This window comes from Mesocricetus auratus, unplaced genomic scaffold, assembly GCF_017639785.1.
Source record: "Mesocricetus auratus isolate SY011 unplaced genomic scaffold, BCM_Maur_2.0 Super-Scaffold_100010, whole genome shotgun sequence".
In the NCBI taxonomy this organism is placed as follows: Eukaryota; Metazoa; Chordata; class Mammalia; order Rodentia; family Cricetidae; genus Mesocricetus; species Mesocricetus auratus.
Window position 1 is genome coordinate 51,694,235 of NW_024429194.1, and position 22,967 is coordinate 51,717,201.

The window sequence follows — 22,967 nt, forward strand, 5'->3', positions numbered from 1 at the left end:
CAAAAACCAAAGCAAAACTTCATGTAGTAGGCTTAGCCACCTGTCAGTTCCTTGTCCTGTTACATTTGTTTATTGTGAGACCCTTGCTCTTAAATGGTACAAATGAGATTCAGAGGAGAGGCCTGTCCTGAGTTCCTACTCACTGCTCCATTCCTTGCCATTCTGATTGTGCTTTTATTGGTCAGCTGAATGGATTTCCATAAGACAACCTACTTTTTCCCCATTTTTCTCACCTTCTCTCTACAAAGATAAAGTGTTAAGTGACTTATATTTTATATAAGAAAAGCTTAAACATAGCCACTTTTTATATTTTTTATTTTTAAATTTAAATTAGAAACAAGATTGCTTCACATGTCAATTCCAGGTCCCTCTCCATTTCCCTACCCTCCCACCAAACCCCCCAATATCCCCTCATTCCTCCAGGGAGGGTGAGGCCCTCCATGGGGTGTCCATAGTCTGTCATTTCATCCAGGACAGGGCCTAGGCCCTCCCCCAAGAGTTCAGGGTGAGAGTGCATCTCTCATTGTTGGATGGAAGTCCGAAGTCCATTTGTATACCGGGAATAAATACTGATCTACTATCCAAGGAAACATAGCCACTTTTATATGCTCAGAATTAATCTGGATTAATCTTCAGTTTTGTCAGATAGCATATAAGTGTTGATGACTCCTCATGTGGTTCCCTAGCAGGTTAATGAATAAACTAGCATGGAATTTGGTTTCTTAATAAATAAAATCACCATGTGACTTAACACAGAGGGAGTGGAAAGCAAGTTTATTCATTTCAAGTGTTAGCCTCAAGAGAATATTGTCTATTTTCACTTTATGGCATTCCTTGTCTTCTAAACCTCTTGGTTAGCTACATCAAGTTATATCACATACTCTATACATTTGGATATATATTTGACACACAGGCTTCAAGCATTTTGTTTCTTTATACATAGAGCCTTTTATGACATAACTTTTTGCCTAAAATCACTATAATTTTGAATTTTGAATTATTAAATATATATGATAGGAAAATTAGCTACTGGTTTTAAGTTAGTTAGGGTATCACAATGCTCTACATGACTCACGCCTACTGAGGACCCTAGTAGAAGCTAGATTCAGGATTCAGATTCTGACTGAGAGTCTCAGGAAATCATATTAATTAAGGAATATGAAGACACTATGCAAACTAAAGTACAGAAAACATCACAAATTAAAGAGCATGGAGTAGCAATCATTCTCTATCATGATGAATATAACGATTAAAAATAAAGGAAGAACAGTAGATGACTAGTCATCCCTTTCAAAACCTATGGATTTGAAAATTAGCTTTAGGGATGGGATCCAAAGGAAATATAGTCTAGTTCAATGCTTACTATGTAACACAGGAACTATTTCAAACTGCCAAAGGCATATTGGGAAAGTTGTATTATTAGAGTTACACACACATATGCTGAGAACTAGGGACTACAGTCACTTAAGTCACTGATATCATGGGTCTAAAGAGACCCACAGAAGAGTCTAGCTTCAGAAAGATTTATAGTTGGGTATCATAAAGAAACAAAGAGAGAAATAAAGAAGACCATGAAATAGGCCATTTGCAAAGAGGAGGAACAAGTTTGGGGTCATCTTCATGACGCTGCGCACATGCTTTGCTAAGTATTCACACTAGGAGGCAAGATGCAGTTCAATGGAAAAGTGCTAGGGCTGGCAAGTTAAAGTAAGAGTTCCGAACCTCAGTGGGAACCTCATTGGGAACCTCGGTGGGAACATGTGCAAAAATGGAGTTGTGTGAGGAGAATTCGGAGTGCTTGTGAGAACACTCCAAGAAAACAAGACAAGAGTCCTGTGACTTGGTATGTTCAAAACACAGAATCATTATTGGTGTATCAGATAGGAGTGATCCTACTTCAGACTATTTGTTACAAGGGTGATTATTTGTTGGTATACCTGCATGAAAAAAATATTTTTTTGCTGTGTAAGGGCTTGTCTGCCACATGTGGTTTGCCTTTGTGGCTGGACACCTTGCTCGTGTGACCCTTCTTAACCCTCAAAATATAAATTGCCTGATGCCCAGAAGAGAGTCAGATGTTTTAAGAGACATTTAGTCTGCCTCATTTTTAGTCTCCATTCTCCTAGGTCCCACCACTTCTAAAGAGGTGACCATCCCCAGAAATACAAAAACAAACACAGAAAATGAAGACTGGGGAAATTTGAGGGGAAACTGTATCCCCAAAAGACATGCATTCTTTAGCCTTATAATCAAGAATAGAGTTTTCACTCCATAAATATGTTAAGTTGGAGGATGCATGGGTGACAGTGAAAGCAAGAAAGTTGACCACAGTGGACTGCTTTCCTTATGCTGGGTAATGTGCCTGGATTACTCAGTTTTAGTCCTCAACTTTAAAATTTAGGAGTCTGCTCACTTCTGCAGATGAGGAAATTGTGAGGGACAAGGAGAACTAGAAAACAATGATTTAAGGTGAGAACGATCTAGTTTCCTTTTTTTCTTTAGATGTTAACTAGGTATTCAGGTTGAAATCAACTACAAGTCCATCATTGTGAGAAAGAAGGCAAGTGTGTGGGTGGACATGTTTGTCCTTCTGCAGCATAGAGCACCGGGAGCATCCTTAATCCTTGTTCATCTAGCATCCGTAGTCCAGCTTGTTCTGTCAGCATCTGTAGATCGCTTGCCTCCTCGTGACCTGTGGCCACCACTGATCTTCTATGTGTTCATTTGCCTCGAGTAGTCATTGTCTTGTGGTCACTGACCCAAGTCATTTGCAAATATTATAGACTCTTGTAGGCATCTTTTGGGTGGTCACACAGTAAGGCCAACTAACTGTATCATGTGTTATTTATCACATGTAACAAAATTATATGGCTAGCAAAAATAAAAATAACAACACAAATTATAGAGAGATGCTTACATCTTTAGATCCACAGTCACAGTACACTGTGTTCCTTCTGAAAAACAGGTATTTATGCACATTATATGATGCTGTAGAATTAAAAAGAATCTGGAATTTATAAGCTAATTGACTGGAAATAATCACAGACAGTGAAGTAATAATGTCTATCTGTTTATGCTTTTCCATATGTAACCTGACCTACACGTTTAAAAATGTAAACTAATTTCTAAATTTATTTGTAATTATACCCTTATTTATGTTTCTGTCAAGGGGTTTTTAGTGCAGTATACTTTTATTTGGGGTAAGATAATTGACAGATTCTTACAAGAAGACAAAAGTCACAGAATGCATATATATTGAGTTTCCAGTTTGCTTCTCTGACATTAAAATACTAACATTTTAAAAGTATCATTACACTACATTTGCTGCCATAACATATTAGTCTTTTGTGATCAAATATATATTAAACACACATCTGTCAGATGACAGTAAATCCAGTCATGCCCATTTTCTTATCATAATATGGTCACAAGAAATGATAAAAGATTCTTAGCCAATCTGCATTTCCAAGAATGTCAGTGCTTATTGCTATCACATGGGGCCAGAATAAGTATAGTAACAAGTGCATGAGATCTGTATACATATTCTAAACACTGAGAAATAGTCTGTAGGAAAGAGATGGCTTAACCTTTTTTCTGAACAGTGGCCTAGAAAATAAATGCCTTGAAAAATCATCCTGAGAGGCAGAGTATTCTGTCCCCAGCTCAAGTCTTTTGCTAGTAGAGTCCTAGTCATAAAAGATAGAGACAGCACAATACTTTTGTGTTCATTGCCTCCAAATGCAGCTGTTGTCACATCATGTGCTCACAATATAAATGTGAATCTGATATATTTCCCACATCTAAATGTTAGCAGCATGGTGAAGGAGAATGCCAATGGACAGTTTTAAAGCACTCACTAGGTGATAAGAAGGAGCTCTGCTGAGACATGCGATGACATGCCCTTTCTGCAATACCCTGTTTTGCACCCACTAATTCACATGGTGGATAAGGAGCTTCTATACAGATAAAACGTGAACTGCATTTGTAATTGATGTTTAGATATATCTAGTTTCTTGAGGGGAAGTCATAACTATGAGGACAAACGACAACATACCCAAGGGAAAATTAACACATGGACAAATTATCTGGAAGGTAAACAGATCTCTTCTGTAGGAGGTTTGGGAGCCAGGCAGGAAGGAATGGGAAGAATGGCCCTCTTGGCTTAATGGTTGTTACTTGTGCTAACTGAGACTCAGCAAATATGGAAGAAGGAGAGACTTCTATGAACCAATGAGATAATTTAAAGCCCTATATAATATTAGTGTCCAAGCCAGTCTCCCATGGGAACCTCTCAGTGAGACCACCCCACCCAGAGGAGGGAATTAGCAAGACAGAGACTAGTATGCAGTTACAGCTAACTCATATTCCCATTGCACTAGAAATGTAGCTTTACTGGCTTTGATATCTCAGAGTAGTCAAAGCCAGTTCTTTAGTGATGAGTCCACAGCCACGAGCCAGGTTGTGAAGTTTAATGGAATCTCCTATAATAAGGAGTTTGTACATCATCCTAAGAGCTTTTGAAAGATTTGAATAAAGAAAATAGTTTGATCAAATTTATATTTTAGAATAATCATCCTGATGGCCTGGGAGGATAGACTGAACTAAAAGAGTACCCAGGCATTCTAGTTGGGCTTAAACGAACAAATTGTCTTACCACAGATACACCAGGACAATACACAAGGCTTTTTAGAGGAATTAAAGTTTCTGTACCTGAAACTAAATAGCCAAGAAATATACAGAAAACTTAAGGCAATTGAACAATAACAAAAAAATTGTGATCAATTTGTGACAAAAGTATGGGAAAATAGCATAATGGTTTTTAAACTATGATTGCAATAAGATAAAAACAATCCTACAAATAATGAGAATTAATATGCTACATTTTAACCTTTAAAAGTCATCAAATGGCAACCATTGTATTAAGTAGATTCTTGAAAAAACGAATTAAACATTTAGTCAGTGACTTTCCAAGAAACATCCAGTTCAATAATCCATACAATATCTTATAGCACTCTCTATATGTATGATATATTTAGGTTTTTTTCTAAAACCCCACAAGAGACCTCCTGGTGGCCTCAAATCATTCTTAGCTATTTACATTTCATATGTTTTTCTACAAAACAACATTTGGCAGTAAATATGTTGGATTGGAAATTAAGGAGCTTGCTTTGGGAAAAATCTTTGTGACTCACCATTTTCACAGACTACAGCTACCTTATCTTGATGCTTCAGATGATGAAAATGCAAAGACTTCCAAATACTCAGAAAGTCTATTTAGACATACTCAAAAATGATTCAGGAAGCTATTTATATGAAGTTAAGATGCCATCTATAAACACAGTTAGAGCATTAAGCGAATAAGAGTTCAAAAAGAGAAACAAACAGAGCCTTAGGTTTTAACAACATTCAAGCTTCATGGACTTTGCTAGCATGAACCTTCATCTGCATCTGAGGAAATCTTGTTCTTTCCTCAATTACCCATGAGGTTAGATATTCCAAGATTATTTTATCTCCCCACAAACATGTACATGGAGGAGATATTCATAAAATCAATTGGAGAGATAATCAAATGAACACAATGTCCTTGATCTGTGAAGAATTTCATAGAGACTGGTTTAGTCACAAAAATATTCCATGACTGCCCTCCATCTGTTTTAAAATAGCTTCACAATAATGTATGATTTCTATTCTTATTTTGAAACCACTGGCATTTGCTCAATCCATAAACAAAAACACCATTTTTGAAACCACCAGACATCAAGTATGCAATTTTCTTCCCTAATACTTTGTCTAAAAGAAAGGCTAAACTGGATATTTACTGTAACCATTGTACATTCGTTCACATTCTGCTGCCATTTAGTTAAATTCATTTTAATGAGTCACATTGTGAAGTACTGTATTTTTGTTACTAAATTTATTAACATATACTTATGGGCATACAGTTATACTGTTTTTTCTTGTGGTGCTTGTGTTAGGACTAATTTTTGCTAATTTTCTTTGTTTTTCCAAGGAATATTTCTGTCTTCTTAAACCACAAGAATTATCTTTGATGTAGTCACCAAGAAAGAACGTAAAAGTTTCCATACACTTAGGAATATACTCCTAATATGTACTTATCCTTACACTTTCAAAATGGCTTTCATTTCATCAATCTCATGTATCAAAAATGGAAGACAGAAGATATAATAGGTTTCCTATGTCAGTGATTTTAACACTTGAGTTCAGGATCTTCATGTGCGTTCTTAGAAAAATAAAAAATGAAGTGATTAAAGCAACAATATGAGATGGATTTTATGGAAAGTTATGTTAACTCTGAAAAATCTCTGTCTTTTCAAAATGGTTGAAAAGTAATTAAACCTTAATATACAATGTAACTTCATATTAAATGAGAGTTAACAAACATTTCATTATTTATATTCATGAGTATTTTACCTGTAAATATGCATATGTTTGCATCATTTTATGTAAATATATGTGCACACAAAACATGTTAGAGTGGCATATAAAATATTCCAGGGCAGAGTTATGTGAGGACCTGAGTTAGATAAAGTGTAGAAAGACCTTATTTTCCTATTAAGTCCAGTTATATACATGCATCATTGCTAAATAGGAAATTGGAAATTTATTCAATGTCAAGAAAAGCCATTTAGCCACTGATGATTCACATTTTGCCCCGAGTAGTCTGGCAGACTGGCAGATCACTTGTTGGCAAATTTGAATGGTATTAAATTGAACAGGTAAAAAAATAGGCTTGTGAATTAACAAAATTAAATTTGTGATACGTATTTCCGAATAGCACAGACAAGGGAATGCTGATGTAATTTCCAGAAAGTGAAAGGATTCATAGCACAGTCATCCTTTCCAAAACCAACCATCCAAAGCATTCCTGAGTCCCCCACTTCTGAATCCCTGATAATAGAACAAAGTTGTGGGTTGTGTGGTCTTGGAGTCCTCAGTCTTCCTGCCGCACAGTCACTGGTCCTTCTCTGTCAGAAAGAGTGTGAAAGGCAGTTCCCCATGTAACCTAGATTGGAAATCACATGTATTTCTATTCATTTCTTTAATAAGCACCATCCCCATTTCCGGTTTCGTTCACCGCCATCTTGATTATAATTTGAATCTCTGCTTTGGCTTCCAGTTGCTAACTCTTTCCTGGATCCAGATGATCCCTTATCTTTTGATTTTCTATGATTCATGATTTTCAGCTTTCAATGACAGTGGATGAGGCTTGAATCTGTCATTCTGTCTTCCTTCTTTAACTACCCAGCCCTTTCAAATGTCTGATGGTAAAAGAAAAACCTATGTAGTATTCCATATACCCACACATTGTAGGGCAGAGAGGAATTATCGTAACATTCTCATCACTGAATGATACAGGGAAGCACCATTACACTTCTCAAAATAAACTGATGCCATTCAGTTTAAAGGGATATGAGCTGGTTCTTAGAGAAGCGTTGCTTACACTGCCTGAACATTTTCAGTGTGTGTGTGTGTGTGTGTGTGTGTGTGTGTGTGTGTGTTTTACTTTTGTGTGTCCAACATAACTGCCAAATTATAATTTCAATAGAGGTAGGCAAAACCTGGAAGTACCTATCTTAGATGGTGATTTTTTTTTAGTCTTTCCACAAATCCAAGTAAAATCAAAATACAACTAATTTAGAACACTAAACTCACTCCAAGGACCTGACTAGATCTTTCAGTAAAATTAGAGTGCCTGGGCAAAGTCCCAAGAGACAAACCCATGTCCTGATGTTTCAAAAACAGTAACAAAGAGAGCTGAGGTTTCCAACCACGAGTCTTTTCCTGTTTTTAAACACAGATCTTGAAGTACTGATTTTAACCATAGAAAACCTATCCTGGACCTCCAGTACAGATGTCACAGGAAGACACAGGCTCTTTCAGACTGGACCACTCCATGTCTGGGGTGAATGGAGAGTGTCTTTCCAAAGTGTTCTCTACTTTTACATGGCTGTTCTCTGACATCCCAAATGCCATAGCTATGTGCTTGGAATCCCCTCACCTCCTTGCTGCTGTGTTTCTCAGGGGAGTTTGTGGCAGATTAGCTTCCCAGAGGCACCCCCAAACCTTAGAAACAGTCTTGTTCATTGACTTCCCTCTTGGGAAAAGTGGCAAAAGTCACTAAATACTTTTACACCTCATTATTCCACCTGTTGTCAGGCAGCAACAAAGACTGGCATATACTGGCAATGGGAAATGGCATAGCCAGGCAGAGGAGCAATATCAGAGACAGCAAAATCAAAGCTTCCAAATATTTTCCTAAATCAATCTGAAAGGCATAGAATCTGCAAATGCTTCTCACATGGGAAAATGCACCTCCATGTTTCCAAGTCACACATAATATTGATTTGATACTGTATGTTGGTCCTATGTGACATACAGAGGTCTGCAAATAAGTGGTCTTAGAGAGAGTTCATATGACATGCAGAGGTCTTAGCCCTAGGTAGAGGTCAGTTGGCTCCAGAAGCACTATTACAGACCTTCAGAGAGTGATGATTTCACAGTTGTCTTTACATATGTAAACTGTTCCCACAAATAGGGAGGACTCATGGGAGTGGAACATACATGTTGATGGGCAAGTTCCAACACAGACCACAGCATTCACACAATTTACATATACAAAGGCGTGAGACTATATTACCATCAGTCATGATCTGCAGAAGGTTGGGTCATCATCTTAACTTTCCCCCTCCAAAAAGGTCAAGATGTATGCATGTCAGTACTCACAACTAGGTCATGCTTCTAGTGCCCAACATAAGAAATTAAAAAGCATCCTGTTTAATATTAGACCAAAGGGGAAAAAAACACCACAAGATAATATATACGGTACAGCATCCACCTATATGTAACTATAAGTATTAGTTTTTATTTCTAATCATATAAAATCTTTTTAATTCTGTGAATATTAATTGTCGCAAGAATGCCTATAGTGCCACTCCTGATCTATTCATGGTCTCCATTCCTGTCTCCAATTCCTCAGTATAGTTAATGTTATTGAATGGGTTAATGGAGGGGTGACAAACTGAGCTATTACATTATTCCTCTGTAACTTCAAATTTTCACTGTTGTCTAAAATGTATCCCAGTACCTTTAATGACTTTATCCCATTTTACTTAAAGAATTTTTATTTCATTATTTCTTCTGTTTCATAAATTATCAAGTTCTGTTTTTCTTCCACCTCCTCCAGTGATCCGGAACATCCAGGATTTTATAGGCTCTGAGAAACAGCACGCTGAGTCCTATTCTGCCTGCTGCTATGGCAGAGAACTTGAACCTAGGCACATCAGTCCCAACTACTGAACTGAAAACACTTCAGAAACTGCCTTGTAAAATGCCTCTGACTGACTCACTTTCTATTACTAAGTGATCAGGTGATGATGGTCACTTGGTCATTCGGGGAATATCTGGTACTGATACCTAGAGAGCCAAGCCAAGGGAGCTTATACATGCTGCCCAGGAGCAAGGAGCTAAGCAGTGTGAGTGGTCAGCTATGGAGATCAGGACATGGAAAATCAGCACACGTGGCAGAATTTAAAAGAAGCTGAGAAAGCTCAATGCAAGTAGAATGTTGTTAGAGAGGAAGAGGGGGGTCAAGGCATGATGCTGACAGTTCATCATGTTGCTGGGACATTCGTTAACCATGTGACTCGGAGCAAAATACTTATGGCATCTCATTTCCTCTGTAAATGAGACTATTCTCTGTTCCTGTCACTTATAGCTAATGAGAAAATGAATGGATGCAGGACATGAGAAATGTAAAGAGTTGTGGCAAACAGTAAGTGCTCAATAAATACTTCTGTTCTCAACATTGCTATTCTTATTACCAATAATAATAATGGTACTACTTTGGAGGGGAGAGAACAGAAAGAAAAAGTGGGATTCTAAAAGAGGGGACTAAGAAAACCCAGCCTTTCAAATGACCCACCCCAGATACACTGGAAGTCATGGAAAAAACAGTTCCCCCCAATCCCAAACTAACTAACGGGCAAATAGAAACCCCACTATTCCTTGTCACAACACGTCATTTTCTGCAACTTCTGAAGAATTAGACACTCTGTTTTCCAAGTATAAAATAGTATAAACGGTCCCAATTCCTCAGCAGCATATGAACCTTAACTCCACAACTAATCCTTCTGGAAGCATGCTCAGGACATAGTATCCCACATTCAGAATACCTCTCTCCTTTCCTCCTGAAAACTTGCTTTTACAATCAGATACTAAGAAATACGTTTCTTTCTCTCTCCCTCACCCACCCACAATACCCTTCGAGATAACCCACTGTTTCATCACAACAATCCGACCTCTGTGTTCTCAGGGCCTACTTCTAGGAGGCTCTCTGCTATCTTTTCTATCTGAACAGTCCCTTCTGTCCTGTTCTCCCTACTCTACTTCATCTTATTCAAAGAACGTTTCAAGCCCTCAACCCACAGAGTATGCATTCTAGCTAGGAAACTAACAGAATAAATGATACGTAGGTGTAATGGATTTTACAGAGAAATTAAGCAGACCAAAGGACATCATCTGGAGGTAGAACTATCTAGACACTTTGGTAAGAGAGGGCATTTCTGATATGATGGCTTTGGAACAGGCATCTGAAGTGAAGGAAGCAATGGAAAAAATCTTAAAATATGACAATCTGTCCTCAAGGGTAGTCTCCTCATCAGCATGAGGAAAAGGACCCCACCCCATGAGCTGCGGCTTCCTTCTCTCTTAAATAATGGTGACAGCAAACCACTGTAAAACTAGTGTAACAATTATAAAGATGTTTGGAGGAGATCAGAAGGAAACAAAAAACACAGTGGACAATGGTTATTCTCTCAGACCACTCCACACCAAACTATCCAGGGCAGAATCCTTGAGCAGCTTCAGGGATTGACCTAACTGTGTCAGGGATGGAATGGAGAAAAGATAAACACAGACAGAAACTATAAGATCAGGTGGACTGGACTCTGAGGAACAAGCCACAGCACCCTGAAAGCTCAGCATTTTATTATATATAGTAGAAGGTGGGGTCTATGGTCTACAGCTGAATCAAGAAAGCAGGTTTGCAGTCTTCAGGCCATAAATATCTGGGAAGGAGAAAGGTATGGAAGATGTTTTCTGTACATACTATAAAGATTCATACTGGAATCCCCTTGGAATCTGGAGGAAGTCTTTGACATGACTTGGAGCCTCACCTGGGGAAAGCTTTGGCATTCCTATGAGACTGAGGGATTGGAGTTCTTGACCTGGCCACTCCCATATCAACATTAAAAATTTTCTCCCTCCTGATATCACTCACTCAGGGCTTCCTCAACTACTACAACCTAAAAAGCATTTCAGATTTATAGCCCCAAAGCACAAGCTTATAGTAAGAAGCCAGCACACTGTGTTGAAAGGAATATGCATTTGAAAGACCCACAAGTCTCACAGGCCACACACTCTCGCAGTGTGGGTGTAAGATCAGACTCTTCATCTTCAGAGCACAAGTTGTATTAAGGATTAAAGTTGTTGATACAGAAGCAACTCTGAACACACTGTGGGTACTTTTTTGGCTGCTTTTCCTGGATTTATTTAGGGGAAGTTGTGTGGTGTGCTTACGTAGTTCGATGCACAGAATTAAATGGGCTACTTCTTTCTGGACTTAATACTTAAAATTTCATGTAGTCACAGTAAATTTGACATTGTCTGGTGGGGCAGAACAGACTCCTGTCAAGTGCTGCAAAAGTTTTCCATACGGAGAGGTCTTTGCAGAATTATCCTACCAAAATGAAAGTGTTCCTGCTCAAGAATGCTCACCCAACTTAGAAAGTTTGATTTGTGAAAGATGGAGACATCCTCAAACAATAGCCTGAACAGTGTCCATACTAAAACTAAAACTCCTATAGAGTGTCACTCCCCCAATTTCCCATGCAAAATCTCTCTTTCTTCTCTCTCTCACTTTCTGTCTCTCTCTTTCTCCCTTCCTCACTACCTCTGTCCCTCTGTCTGTATCTCTCTGTCTCTCTCTGCTTGCCTCTCTCTCTCACTCTCACTCTGTCTCTCCCCCCAGACTGCCTTTCATGCTAAGATGGGGAGCACCAGCATGTTCTGAAAAAGGGAGTGCTGTGTTGATGACAAAACACACCACAGTGGGGAAAGGAATAAATGAGGGGGTGGTGACAGGCTTGCTGACCCTTCCTGGGATCTACTCCCCCGTCCCTTGACTAGTTTTGTGTCATTATTGTTGTGAGCCTTGCAGAGTTCAGACTCTGAATCACCCATCTCTACACTTACCACCTTGGTGTACCTCATCTTATCTTGGGGTTTAAATGCTATTGAGGCTCTGAATAACCCCCAAGTCTGCATCTCTAGCCAGGACCACCTGGTGGGTCTGCAGGCACACTTACTCATTTCTTTACTGGCTATTACTGCATGGAATGTACTCTCTTCCCACCTTCGGAAACAAATGAGTTGATTCTTCACAGTTACCTGGAAGACTTATTTATGTGTTTATTTACTTACTTACCAACTTTCTTACTTTTTGAGGTAAGGTCCCTCTGTGTTGTTCAGGTTTCCTTAATTACCCATGAGTGCCACCATGCCTGGCTTTCAACCCTTGATGTATAAGATGGTTCTGCAAGCCCTTCAAACATTCATCTCCATTAACATTCTCCTGTGTCTCCCTACTGCAGCACACCTTGCAACCAATACAACTGCAGTTAGAAGTTAGCTCACTCTCTTCAGAGCCTGCCAATGGCTCTCCACTTCACCGTGAAAGCCACCATCTTGTTAGTGACTCTATATCTGCATCAGGCCTGCGTGCTGAGATGCCTCTTGACCTCATTCCCCACTGTTCTCCCTGATTGGAAGTGAGTTTTTCTTTTGTGTTTTAAAGTCTTCTCTCTGATATAAACCAGCTCCCCAATGTCATACCATTTGCCTTGTCCTTTAAAAGGACAAGAGTCTAGCTCTTTGAAGCCACCTTTAGAAACAGCAGAAGGAACATTGTCCTATAAGCATGGAAGGAACCACTTCTGACTTTCTGGATGAGGACTTAGGACTAAACATAGGTTTAAAAGCACGGAGATCGTTGATGACCTCAAAAGACGACCCCGGAGAGGGTAGAAGGACAGAAGCTGGGGAGCTGGGGACATCGTTCAAAACTGGGGAGATGGTAGATTGAAAACATGGGTAGAAAAGGGGAGGAGAAATTGTGACAGGAGAGGGAAGTTCGAAGACGAGCACAGAACAAAGCGGCATACAGGTGAGGGAACAGGAGAGACAGAGGGACTCCAGGCTCCAGGGCCTTGGTAGGAAGTTGGTTTCAAAAGGAACAAGGACTATGTGGTCCACCAACAAGGAGACCGTTACACTGCCTTGGAGGCAAACAGGACCCTGAATGTTCAGTTATCCCCAAATGTCAGGCTAGTTAATGCTGCTATCTCTCTAAGGGGTAGCCTCGAACTGTTATTAAGAAGCCGCTGGTGGCTGCCCCGGATGCGGATAAGAACCTGAGATTGTAGCCTGCGAAAGGTCCATACCTTTACCGTGAAGTGGTCCTCAGAACTGCCACCCAAGTAGATTCTACTGGAGATAAAGGTGATAAAGGAAAGAGAAAGGTGGAGGGGGAGCGGCGAGTACCACAGGGAATCTTAAATTCAATATTTCACTCCCACTAAAGATGAGCTGTTTATAAGCTTAGGTTCAGGGCACATAATTGTAATATCCGTGGTTCTTCCCAGAAGTGAGGCAGTGACAGCAAGGCTGGAGGTATGATAATAAAATCCTGGGTATTATACAACACACCCTGAGCTCCAAGAAGAATGGTAGGAGGAAAGGAGTTCTGAAAAGTGTGCACTGCACCCACCCAAGGCTGATGCTTTGTAAGCTTTTATTAGCCTCCTTGGGGAACCAAATGCCTGCCTCAGTACCTGAGACTGTTTCTTACTCAATTGTGGTTACATGGGCTTTAAAGAGGAACTATGGATTCTTTTTAAACTAAATGTCTTGATAACATAATGAATATTAAATACATCTCAGACCCACACAGAGGGCCCGGCAGTCTCTTTGTTGCAGCTCAGGAGTGCCCCCTACAGGCTGCCGTTCAGAATGCAAACAGAGGTCTGGCTAAGAGCAGAGAGTGGCGTGTTTGAGGAGGTACAGGGAGGCTCCGAGCATCAAGGAAACCTCTGCTGAGGAAGAGTCTAGGAAATGGGCAAACAACACGAATTCTTCCTTTTCATCTTTTTGTGAACAGTAAGAAATGGAAACTTGAGCATGCGTTTTCCTTTATTCAAACGTTGCTACCTATCAACCTCAATTAGTGGAAACACATTAGTAAAAACTGCTTCCATCCTTTGATTGAACACGTATGAGAATGACAGTAAAAATATGATTATCTGCTACACACACAAGGAAAAAACTCCTCCTGTGTCCAGTGTCAGAAATTATTTGCATTTGATGTTTACAGCATAAAAAGAAAATGAAAAAAAATTTCCCTTAACATGAAGGTAAGTGAGCTCTGGGTTGAGATTTTATTTATTTCCTTTTCTGTTAAAAAATTCCAAGGTGGGGGACTTCCATCTACGAATATTATCACTTAAAATATTAACGATTATAAAAATACAAATCACAAAATAACATGAACCATGTCCTATGGCTATCAGTAAGTTTTAATAGAATATATGAATGTATCCATAAGCATGCAAAATATATTACTATGCTGATACTCAATATTATACAGTGTATAAAATATATTACAATAAATTAGAGGCAGAAAATTTTACAGCATATCACTTAACCTAAATTTTTTGTATCCATATGTTCTGATAAATTCCACTGCAATTTCCATTTGAAAGAGGAAGAGAAGAGAAAAAAATGTTCACCAAAACCTTTAAGATGTTTTACTGGAGAAATTTTTGAATGCTAATAATAATGCAGTTTCAGTAATGAATGCATTTGATTTTATAACTATTAAATTAAAGCTCAGAATTGCATAAATGCTTAGCATGGACACAACATGCTTATCTAAATTAACAGCCTTTTCATATGATCTTCGAATAAAACAGATCTTTGGAAAACTTCATTTAACATTATAAAATGTTCATTCAGAGTCAACTTCAGATGCCTTCATAAGATATTCAGAAATGTATGTGATTAAATTGACAGATTATACTCACAAGCCTTTTATAAAGAGTGTTTTCCCCACTCAAAAAGAAGAGACAGAGGTCATGACTTGGTGATTTGTTTTTCTTAGGGAATTTTATAACATATAAATATATATGTGCCAACATTTAAATTGCATAACAATATTATGAAATGTATATTTTCAGTCGGCGTTGAGAGCCTGGGTAGTGAAAAAGCAGTATCACTATCACTACTGTTTGATAGGGCAGTCTTCCTCAGCGTTCTACTGTTTGGCCTAATCACACCTGTCTCTGCTGTCCACACTGTCACCATGGGCGTGCAAAGTGTCCCACTGTTGTCAGAATCTGCAGGAAAAAATTAGTCTATGGTCCCCATAAGCATGTACACTCAGTTAATTAGCTTGGGATTCACTCAGTTACCTTACAAACTATGGCCCAAATATACTTTAAATTATACTTTTAGTAATCTAAAAATTTTTCAGCACCATAATTATCCTGTGAGTCTGAATTTTTTAAAAGTGACGGGAAAACAATAGAAAAAAGAAAGTAAAAGACAAAAGAGCCCAGTGATTTATGCAAATAAATTAACATTTACAAAATATTTTAATTAGCAATTTATTAAACATGGCATTGTTTCAGAAGGAAATTTTAATACACCTGGACAATAAATATAAGCTGAAAATATGCCTAAGCCTTAACTATTATATATACAGTCTTGACTTGGGAAAAGTACCTAAGTACAATTAAGACAATTTTGAGTGAACTTTTAATCAAATTAAAAACAGTTCCAGGCTTGTGTGCCTTCCTTTGGTGTTTGGAAGATGTCTTAAGTTCAGTCATTTCCTTGCACCCCAGAAAATGCCGACATTTTTCTGAAAGGCGATTTCTTTCATACTCTCCCTACCATGAAAAATGCTACCTTTTTTGGCTAATACAAAGAAACCACAATTAACAGTGAAACCATAAATACTTTCTGTGCTAACCACAAATGGCCTTTCCCATAAAGAAATGGCTTACATGTGTTCTGAACGTGTTTGGTTTCGTTTTGTATGGAAGGCGCTGTGGGTATGTTTTTATCTAAGAAAAGAACGTGGCATGCACATGGACAGCTTTGTAAAATGAGAAACACTCATTGAATTTAATCGGAGTTTTGTCTGGGCCGAGAATTCAGAATTAAGCTACACGGTGATGGCTTGGGATTCTCTAGATCAGACTCTGGGGCCAAACTTTCCCTGCACAAGGCATCTGGCCCACCCCGTGGTGGCTCCAGCAGGCGCTGCCAGTCCACAGCTTCCTTCAGCATGCAGCATGGCTCTGTCCCTTTCACAAGGTCCCCTCTGCAAGTGAGCGAGCGTTCTGGTCCTGGCCTCCTTTGTGGCAACATGTGAGGCGCTGTACCTAATATCTGCCAAGAACAGACTGGAAAATCACACAAGGTGACATGTCAAGTCATTCTCAATTTGAATAGAAGAAGGTCTGGGAACTTTTGCTCAGTGTTGTTCACACTCTGCAAACATGTAGGAGAGGCCTTTCAAACTGCTCTTTCCTCAAGTCCATAACCAGGCTCCTTGCAAAAGGGTCTGGGTGGAAATTAAATTGAGTTGTGTTCTGTAGGGTTTTTTTCCGTTGTCATACATAAAATAAAACGAGGACATCAAATTGAAAATCAGAATGGGTTAGAGTTGATCTCTACCCAACTGGATTCGTGCCCACAGTGTATCATTTCTAGGCAAAAGATTTGCTCTCAACAGCCTATCTTCGGAAACCTTTCAGTAGTCGAGCACCCCAGAAAAGCCCTCGGTTTCAAGTTACCTTTATAAATCTATAGGATTGCCGGACAGTAAGTGGGCAAACCTCTCGTCACTCACAAGACTAAAGCAATAAACTGGATATTTGCTCTTTCAATCCTTCTACTTACTTTAACTGTGCAAAGAGAATTAGTGATTTTAAAAGATACAAATTCTTCTTATGACACTGTAAAGTGTGTTTGGTTTGGTTTGGTCCTTTTTTTTTACCTAGGCATTCGCTGCATTAAAATTAAATTTAAACAGAAATAAAAAAATCATTTAGAAAAAATAAAGTCCATTGTTTAGCATTAAGCAGAGCTGTTAATTTAGTTATCAATTGCCTTGTGTGGTTTGTGACTTTATAATTAATTGCAAAATAGCTATATATGATGTTGATGCTCTGTGGTTCAAAGTTAGTGCTTAAGAGCAAGAGGTTGAGGGGAATGATCAGTAATTACACAGATGACCCCGCCCCTTGCCCAGAAAAAGAAGTAGTGGGGTTATTCACAGCTGGGGACTTTCATTTACCTGAATAATTATTCATTTTCCATTTTATTTTGAGCTGTGTAATAGCAAAACCTGGAAATCCTTTTGTTCTGTTTCCATCAATTAGTGTTGTTAAAAAGAGAATTCGAGCAGACAGATCCAAACATCTACCTGTGTTAAAGAAAAGAGCTTCACAATGTGTAATGCAGACGATACTCCATATCCAAAACCTTGTCGAATGTTCACTACTGAAGGGGCAGATACCTACAGGGATTTTAGCTTTGGCTGAGAACTGCATGACAATACAATATTAACCTAATAAAAGCCAAAGGGGAATTTTTGGTTGATTATCCTGAGAGCTTTTTTAAAGAAATTGCAAGATAATCCATAACAAAATATGAAACATTAGTATAAAATGGTGTGACTATGACAGCTTTCAAAGTGTCTGAGGAAGGTACGATTTGTTTTATTACAACTAGGCCTCATATTACTCTTTAAGTCAAAACAGAAAAATACAAAGAAGTGGGAAACAAAGAAAAATAAAGTAAAATTTATTAGATATTTAAAGGCATCTATCTACCAAAATAATTTAGCTCAAGCAGTGGGACAACTTCATTCTCTCTGGTCCATCTCCATCTTTAAAACACCGCAATTCATGATGCTGAGAAGGAAGCAAATACAGTCATAGGACCATTCATATCAGTTTGCTGTGGCACGAATGTTACAAACAACTTGTCAGAGAAATAAAATCTTTTTTTTTTTTTTGGTTTTTCGAGACAGGGTTTCTCTGTGGCTTTGGAGGCTGTCCTGGAACTAGCTCTTGTAGACCAGGCTGGCCTCGAACTCACAGAGATCCGCCTGCCTCTGCCTCCCAAGTGCTGGGATTAAAGGCGTGCGCCATCAATGCCTGGCGAAATAAAATCTTTAATAGATGCTTTTGCCTTTTACATGAACCATATTTATAGATAACTTTCAGAAAAATCTCAGTTCTCAAACTTCACGCAGGAGATACTACTGCTCATTTTCCAACTATTGAAAATTCCCAACAGGGACCCATGACATGCCTCATCCATCCTGGGCTGCGCTTGCTAAATTAAGTTCATGAGCCACTTACTCGAGACTTTAACTCTGACACTCACTTAAGATTCAGTTCACGATGTCACTAACGGTCCTGGGGAATGACTAGTGGAAAGAATAGTTTTTCCAGGTCATCAGGCACTGGAGAGTAGGATGGGAGTACCTCACCTGGGTTCTCTGAGGCCACAACTTCTTTGTCCTCTGCAACTGGACCTGCTCCCACCATATGGGTTGGCTGATCAGACAGCAGATACACAGCAGAGCTACTCCCTTGGCCCTGTGCTTGGTAGCTCTGGCAGCCCACAGTGGAGCAGGGCAGGTACATGTTCCAGTTCTTGTCCCAAGCAAGGCACACTTATTTGTGCTTTGAATGTGTGGGAACCATGGCACACGTACCCATGCTTCAGAAGCAAGTGCACACTCATCCATCCTTCAGGAGCATTGGAACTAACACTTTTTTCTACTAAACCATTTGACACCAGGTGATAAGTTCCAGGAAAAGCATTTCTTTCAAATGTTTCTTTGATTATTTCAAGACTCACTGTATAAATGCTTTGCAGCACTGACTCCATGCCTCATACCATGCAATGTGTATGCAATGAGTCCTGAAACCCTTCAACTCCTGCAATGTTTTTCACAAGGGCTGGCACACTTCCTAATAGGTTCTTTGGATTTCTTAATGTGTGTACTCATCTACTAAAATAGAGGTTCCAGACCCTTACAGATTATACACACAGTATTTTCTGACATACTTTTCCTTTTACATTGTTTTGTATATGCATATAAATACTTAATCTATGGGTTTTATTTAATGTTACTAAATTAGGCATCACAAAATATATTTTATCAAGAGAGATTATTTGATCTAATATACTTAAAAACTACCCACCTGAGAATACTTTAATATTGACTTAAAGCATTCCTTAGCACTAACCAGATTGATATTTATAAAATCTCATTTAATTAAAAACTATAATGCCGAATTAAGAAATAGAATTTTACCAATGATCCCGAGTGCCCTATAAATGTCCCATTACTCAGTTTTCTAAACAGCATTTTGGTGCACATAGTGGGCACTTATAACTCAAACACATACACTTGACTATAGTGACTAAACCCATGTGAATCATCAGCTAAAATGACTATATGAGCATTTTCCTTGCCACCTTAAGCAGATCCTGACCAAATAAATGCTTGCCATTCTCTAATTCAATTTAAAATCATAAACTATCTATATTAATGTAGCTGTATTATCTGGACTCCCCATTTAAAGGAATATATTATTTTTTAAGTAGATGAAATTTATCCCACAAATCTGTTCATTTTTGATCTATGTTTCTACACCAAGGGCAAAGTTAAAGAGGTGAAAAATGACTCTGATGCTATTAAAAAGCAATAACAACTTCAGGCTCTTTTTTTCATTGGAATTCTGCATTACAGGGACATTGTCAAAGTTCTACATTTTAATATAAATAACATGATGAAAAGGTGTTGAAATAATTGTCCTACCCTGACTGATGGTGACTATTAAACAATGACATCTGATACAGCCCCTGTGTTTGCATATTCTACCTGAAGAGAATGGATCTTCAGTCTCAGTAGATTTGATCTATTCGGAAATGAAGAGGTCCAAGTGAGAGAATATGATAAGGGAATCTCCCGAGACCTTTCCCATGGATTTTCTTTTGGCCAGCATGCTATGCAAAGAGCAGCCCTGTAACCATGTTACTGTACATTTTGGTATAACCACCCCTCTCTATCCATATAAGCAGTGGGAGACAGAGACTGTAGCATAGCAAAGCATAGTGAGATTGTTAGTCTTGTGTGCAATACAAGACACACCTCTCCACTCTTCATAGTAGAGTCTGAGCCATGCCACAGAGAAGGTGTTCAAAGTTCTGCACTGTTGGATTTTCAGTTGTTCTAGTGCCTCTCCCTTAGGTTGCTGTCTGGGTTCAAGCATTGCTATGAAAAAGAATGGCAATCCAGGAGAACTGGAGATGTCAGGGAACTTTCAAATAATGTTTTCTTTATGAGAAAGTGAGCACTGGACTTGAGAGGACTGTAACCACAGAGAGTCCGTTTCCACTCAGCTTATCAGGATTTCCAATCCCTTCCTTTTATATTTCCTCCCTGAGAGGACAATGTGAGAAAAAGCGTGTACACATTTCTGCATGTGTTTCCCCAGAAAGAAAAATTAGGGAAACAAAAGTGAAGAGTTTGTCTTAGTCATGTGCCTCACTTTTATAACCAGCTAAGATGGTCCTGACCACAGAGGCTGAATGCACACTGTCTTAATTGAGATGCAAGTATCAAAGATTGTTTGTGCAAAACAACATGGCCTCCTGTTTTAGTATTCGTACTACAGAGCCCTAGAGAAGGGTAAGGTCAATCTGATATAGCGGTTGTTCAGGAACCCAGCGATGATTTACAAGATATCATCCTTCTTCAGAATTCATACATTCCAGCGGCCTCAGGCAAAATGTAGAAAAGGCAACTGCCATGTCCAAGACTGAACAAATAAAATTGATTTGCACTGTCAGCTATAAATACAGTAGTCACTAAAGCTTTAAGCCCTGCATCTTGCTCCTCAACTCCACCTACCATTATTGTCGTCAGTAATGTTAAATGACTCTCTTGGAATGTTCATATATAAGCATTAATATCATCTGTAGTTTTTACTAGCATAAGCTATTGAAATTGCCTGATTGTCATTAACTTAGACTCTCTCTTTTATAACACTAGTTACATAAAATTACAGAAACCATGCATGTATAATTGTGGGTCAACACTGTATTTCCAAAGCTTATATGTTACATGGAGTAGGTGCTTAATAAAATTCTCTTTGAAGTGGTAAGTAATATTTAAATCATGGCTATCATCTGCCAAGTGATAAGGAACAAATTCCCCAAACAATGAACAATAGCCATGGACAATGTAAATTCACTATAACATTGCTACAGACAAAAAATGGTTAACATCAAACAGTATCATATTCTCCAGGTCCGTTGTGCCAAACAATACCTGGTATCCTTTTCCAGGTATTGCCCAGTCATACTGTTGTTTGGGTTTGTTACATGCATATGCATCATTTTAGCACTGTGGTTATTTAAAAGACCGACAGCAGGGAGGCCAGCATGGGACTGATCTGGACCCCCAAAATGTCAAATGTGAGTGTCAGAGAGAAGGCCTGGGCAACCTATGGGGCCCTGAGCTGTGGATCAGTGTCTATCCCTGGAATACAAACAGTCATCGTGTGCCCATAGCACAAAGAGGGATGCTCTCTCAGCCTGGACTCTTAGGGGAGTGCCTGAACCCTACCCAGAGTGAAATGACAGACTCTAGACATCCCCTATGTGGAAGGATTTGGCAATAGGGTGGGAGCCTGGGGGGGGGGAAGGGGAGTGCGGGAGGAAGGGAGGGAGAGGGAAGTGGGATTGACATGTAAAAAAAGCTATTTAAAATTAAAAGAAAAAATGATAAAAGAAAAAAATAACTATTTATTTCCTTTGATAACATGTTCTGAACATCTCCATTTTGAGTCTGCCAATCACAACCCCACTCACAGTGGAGCTTTGCATTTGTTTCTATAAAGATTCAGTCTCCATTAGACTGTGCAATGTGTGAAGCTGGGATGCTTCTCTGTATGTCTACTGTGTGTCCTACTGACCAGTAAAATGAAGGCACCTCATAAATGTAACTTCATGGTAAGATAATGAACTGTGTCTAACTCACACTACTAAACCTTCCATCTTCCTGTAATATTTATTGTAATATTATCTTTACAGCTATTAGTTATCCCAGTGGCTCTCAACCCTTCTTAGTGCTGAGGCTCTTTAATACAGTTCCTCAAAAATTTTTTGACTTTACTCCATAACTGTAATTTACTACTGTTATGAATCATAATGTAACTATCTGTGTTTTCCAGTGGTCCTAGAAAGTGCCTTCAGAAAACACCAAAGGGGTCATGACCTACAGATTGAGAACCTTGTTCTATGCTTTGTTTCCATTATATGTTGAAGGAAAGTCAAAAATGTGCCACCTACTTCATAGTTTTCTCCCTGTGTCAATCAAGAATTCTCCATGGGTATACACAAGACATGCAAGTGCTGGATTTCTCTTAAGACCACGCCTACCCTTGCATCTTTATTTAGGTCTGTCGTGTATTCAGTGGCCCTTAATATTGATTCTTAGCAGATACAGGCTGAACTCCTACTTTAAAAACAGATTCTAGGTGAGTGTAAGAGCCAGGTCAGACTAACCATTTAAAAGTGGTCCTGTTCTACTAGCAGCATGCACTCCCTCTCTTTCGGGCAGAAGAGAGACAATTTTTCTCACTGTTACCCATCTTGGGCTGGATGACTGGAATTGCTGGTCTGATTTCTTCACTAAAAATGGCCATGCCTGACATCATCTCTCATCAGAATTATCTGAAATTGATTTCTTAAAATGGGATGAAAGTGACTTTATGGATTGGACAATGGCAGGCTAG